Source organism: Schistocerca serialis, unplaced genomic scaffold (genome assembly GCF_023864345.2).
Source record: "Schistocerca serialis cubense isolate TAMUIC-IGC-003099 unplaced genomic scaffold, iqSchSeri2.2 HiC_scaffold_367, whole genome shotgun sequence".
NCBI classification, from domain to species: domain Eukaryota; kingdom Metazoa; phylum Arthropoda; class Insecta; order Orthoptera; family Acrididae; genus Schistocerca; species Schistocerca serialis.
The window spans coordinates 27,501-32,500 of NW_026047941.1; the positions used below are offsets into that span (position 1 = coordinate 27,501).

Genomic DNA, 5,000 nt, shown 5'->3' on the forward strand with positions numbered 1-5,000 from the left:
CCGTTACAACCATGGTAGGCGCAGAACCTACCATCGACAGTTGATAAGGCAGACATTTGAAAGATGCGTCGCCGGTACGAGGACCGTGCGATCAGCCCTAAGTTATTCAGAGTCACCAAGGCAAACGGACCGGACGAGCCGACCGATTGGTTTTGATCTAATAAAAGCGTCCCTTCCATCTCTGGTCGGGACTCTGTTTGCATGTATTAGCTCTAGAATTACCACAGTTATCCAAGTAACGTGGGTACGATCTAAGGAACCATAACTGATTTAATGAGCCATTCGCGGTTTCACCTTAATGCGGCTTGTACTGAGACATGCATGGCTTAATCTTTGAGACAAGCATATGACTACTGGCAGGATCAACCAGGGAGCTGCGTCAACTAGAGCTGAGCAGCCGGCCGCCCGGGAGTGTGTCCCGGGGGCCCGCGCGAACACGCAAGCGTCCGCTCAATTATTCTGCAAACAGGAGGAGGCTGAGCTCCCCTGCACAACACACCTCGAAACCCTCTCAGGTCCCGGCGGCGCGCAGCGCCGTCCTAAGTACTTGGTCGGGTTCGAGAGAGGCGCAATCGCCCGGAGTTAGGCGAGTAGACGCTTTAGGTGCGACCACCCGTGCTCCCAACTGAGCTTGCCGCTGCCGACAGAGGCCCGGGAGCGTGCTGTCGTGGCATTGCCGGCGGGAGACAACACGCGCCACCTACGGTGACCGGCAGCTCCAACGCCAGCGCCACAGAAGGACAAAAGCCCTACTTGGGTGCCGAAGCGAACTCTCCCAGCACAGCGCACGCGCCAACACGTCCGCACAGCTGCGATACAAACCACCTGCGAGAACCGCTGGGGCGACCGAGCAGCAGACGGCGTCGCGGCGCCGAGCGCCGGGCGGCGGCGCATCCTCAGCGCACAAAGTCCTCAATCGGACCAGCACACTGCAGATGGCCACCGCGCTTCGCACCGGGCCCGCGAGGACCTACTTTGGCCGCAAGGCGCCGCGAGCAGGGGGCGCCGGCGCGCAGCTGCGCCGCCTGCCGCGTCCGTCGGCCGGCGCGCCTGCCACCGGCCGCCCCCACCAGCCGGCTGTAGCGCGTGCGCCCACGCACCGCGCTGCCAGCACGCCGGGCGGCCCCCCCTCACCGGCCGGGGACGGTCCCACCCAGCCACCGCCGCGTATCGCCTCACACCCAGATCCCCTTTCACGTTCGTGGGCATGGTGGGTCCCCTTTCACGTTCGTGGGCATGGTGGGTATCCCTGAAACAACCGGTTAATAGCTCGACCGATCGTCGCCAACACTGATTCACCTCTAGCGAGAACAACCGCACCACAACGGGTTACCGGTTGTTCATTTGCGTAACGTCACCAGCAAACGTACACGTCCATCGCCATTTGCAACGAGTATTGCATGCCTGTGTCAGGTGTCACAACACACTACGTCTGCCCACATAGACGCAACAACATGTGCACGCCTAGAGAACACGTGGAAGGTAGACCCCGTACGTATGCGGTGTCCATTGCGCGAACGACTGTCAGCCCGCCTCTGCAGCATGTCGCAGATGTGGAACGCGGTGCAACATGCTATCACGGTGTGTGAGAAGAGACGACTACGTCCGAATACACGCTCCACTACATCAACAGACTGCTCATGCTGATCGCCATCCAGGGCGTCCGTTCCTCCCACACGTCTGTATGGCGTACCACACTGCAATCCAGCTCTTATAGGGAGACGACACGTAGCTGCGTGCACAATATTTGGACTGTATGGTCCGCCGTTGCTAGGCGCTGTCGTCATACGGTCACATGGGCCACGATGTATCATTCAGTACATACGGAGCAATGTGCAGTACAGTTTGTGGGTTTTGCGTACATCGGCGGACAGGTGACAGGCCGTACCACAACGTAGGCTGAGTACGTCGGCATGCGAAGGGCATTGAACATGCAAACTTCTCACCGACCAGCTTGCGAAGGCAGGGGGGAAGGGGGGGGGGCATGTACGTCCTGCTGCTATCCACACTACAGTGTATAGCAGGAGCATGTGGAAAGTCAGCAACACCTGCAAGGTGTTTAACATGACGCGATACACAGGGGACCGGGCAGTGCGAGTAGCGAACTATATTGCGAGGGTTGCGGTTAGGCAACACTACACTACTTTAACGGGTTGCATAACAATTACAGAGCAGGTTCAGCGACAACGTGCGTCAGGTTAAGGCGCAATATAGTTTAGGTTACGGCGCACTTTAGGTTAGGTTAAGGCACATTATAGGTTAGGTTAAGGCACAACATGGGTTACGTTAAGGCACAACATGGGTTACGTTAAGGCACAACATGGGTTACGTTAAGGCACAACATGGGTTAGGTTAAGGCACAACATGGGTTAGGTTAAGGCACAACATGGGTTAGGTTAAGGCACAACATGGGTTAGGTTAAGGCACAACATGGGTTAGGTTAAGGCACAACATGGGTTAGGTTAAGGCACAACATGGGTTAGGTTAAGGCACAACATGGGTTAGGTTAAGGCACAACATGGGTTAGGTTAAGGCACAACATGGGTTAGGTTAAGGCACAACATGGGTTAGGTTAAGGCACAACATGGGTTAGGTTAAGGCACAACATGGGTTAGGTTAAGGCACAACATGGGTTAGGTTAAGGCACAACATGGGTTAGGTTAAGGCACAACATGGGTTAGGTTAAGGCACAACATGGGTTAGGTTAAGGCACAACATGGGTTAGGTTAAGGCACAACATGGGTTAGGTTAAGGCACAACATGGGTTAGGTTAAGGCACAACATGGGTTAGGTTAAGGCACAACATGGGTTAGGTTAAGGCACAACATGGGTTAGGTTAAGGCACAACATGGGTTAGGTTAAGGCACAACATGGGTTAGGTTAAGGCACAACATGGGTTAGGTTAAGGCACAACATGGGTTAGGTTAAGGCACAACATGGGTTAGGTTAAGGCACAACATGGGTTAGGTTAAGGCACAACATGGGTTAGGTTAAGGCACAACATGGGTTAGGTTAAGGCACAACATGGGTTAGGTTAAGGCACAACATGGGTTAGGTTAAGGCACAACATGGGTTAGGTTAAGGCACAACATGGGTTAGGTTAAGGCACACCATGGGTTAGGTTAAGGCACACCATGGGTTAGGTTAAGGCACAACATGGGTTAGGTTAAGGCACAACATGGGTTAGGTTAAGGCACAACATGGGTTAGGTTAAGGCACAACATGGGTTAGGTTAAGGCACAACATGGGTTAGGTTAAGGCACAACGTAGGTTAGGTTAAGGCACAACGTGGGTTAGGTTAAGGCACAACGTGGGTTAGGTTAAGGCACAACGTGGGTTAGGTTAAGGCACAACGTGGGTTAGGTTAAGGCACAACATGGGTTAGGTTAAGGCACAACATGGGTTAGGTTAAGGCACACCATGGGTTAGGTTAAGGCACAACATGGGTTAGGTTAAGGCACAACATGGGTTAGGTTAAGGCACAACATGGGTTAGGTTAAGGCACAACATGGGTTAGGTTAAGGCACAACATGGGTTAGGTTAAGGCACAACATGGGTTAGGTTAAGGCACAACATGGGTTAGGTTAAGGCACAACGTAGGTTAGGTTAAGGCACAACGTGGGTTAGGTTAAGGCACAACATGGGTTAGGTTAAGGCACAACATGGGTTAGGTTAAGGCACAACATGGGTTAGGTTAAGGCACAACATGGGTTAGGTTAAGGCACAACATGGGTTAGGTTAAGGCACAACATGGGTTAGGTTACGGCACAACATGGGTTACGTTACGGCACAACATGGGTTACGTTACGGCACAACATGGGTTACGTTACGGCACAACATGGGTTACGTTACGGCACAACATGGGTTACGTTACGGCACAAATTAGGTTAGGTTACGGCACAAATTAGGTTAGGTTAAGGCACAAATTAGGTTAGGTTAAGGCACAAATTAGGTTAGGTTAAGGCACAAATTAGGTTAGGTTAAGGCACAAATTAGGTTAGGTTAAGGCACGATATAGGTTAGGTTAAGGCACGATATAGGTTAGGTTAAGGCACGATATAGGTTAGGTTAAGGCACGATATAGGTTAGGTTAAGGCACGATATAGGTTAGGTTAAGGCACGATATAGGTTAGGTTAAGGTACGATATAGGTTAGGTTAAGGTACGATATAGGTTAGGTTAAGGTACGATATAGGTTAGGTTAAGGTACGATATAGGTTAGGTTAAGGCACGATATAGGTTAGGTTAAGGCACGATATAGGTTAGGTTAAGGCACGATATAGGTTAGGTTAAGGCACGATATAGGTTAGGTTAAGGCACGATATAGGTTAGGTTAAGGCACGATATAGGTTAGGTTAAGGTACGATATAGGTTAGGTTAAGGTACGATATAGGTTAGGTTAAGGTACGATATAGGTTAGGTTAAGGTACGATATAGGTTAGGTTAAGGTACGATATAGGTTAGGTTAAGGTACGATATAGGTTAGGTTAAGGTACGATATAGGTTAGGTTAAGGTACGATATAGCGTAGGTTCAGATACACATTGTTGTAGGGAAAGGTGTATTGGGGGGGGGGGGCGGCAGGTTCGTTGATAGTGATTATCGTAATTGGATGCCTGCGGTATTATCCGATTTGTCACGTCAGGATGCACTTTTGGCTCATGACAGGCGGCGCTCCGATTCCATGGTTGTGGCAGATCTGTGTCTTTCATTCCTGCCATTGTTTGTGTGCTGTGACAGGAGGCAGTATTGTGATGTTGGGTGCACCACTGTGTAGGACATGTGTGGGTGTTCGTGGCTTAGCTGAGCAATGTGCGGATGTCGGAAGGGTGGGATATTGTGTTTTCTGGGTGGACCTCCCGGTCTGGTAATGATAGTGTGGATTGTGTCATGTGGCGGAGAGGATGCACTGGATGTTCTTCCATGCTGGTGGTTAGATATTGTGTGTGATAAGAGAGTAGTGTGTGATAAGAGTGTCTGGCTGACGTGTGGTTCTCATTGT

General features: G+C 51.2%; 1 non-coding gene across 1 annotated transcript in view; it reads right to left on the reverse strand.

Annotated features, from left to right (window-relative positions):
* Nucleotides 1–373, reverse strand: part of LOC126445930 (small subunit ribosomal RNA) — a 1,909-nt gene extending 1,536 nt beyond the window's left edge. The window contains exon 1 of the ribosomal RNA XR_007583160.1: nt 1–373. This exon is cut by the window's left edge and continues 1,536 nt beyond it. This is a non-coding gene — a ribosomal RNA (small subunit ribosomal RNA).
* Nucleotides 374–5,000: the final 4,627 nt, after the last annotated feature.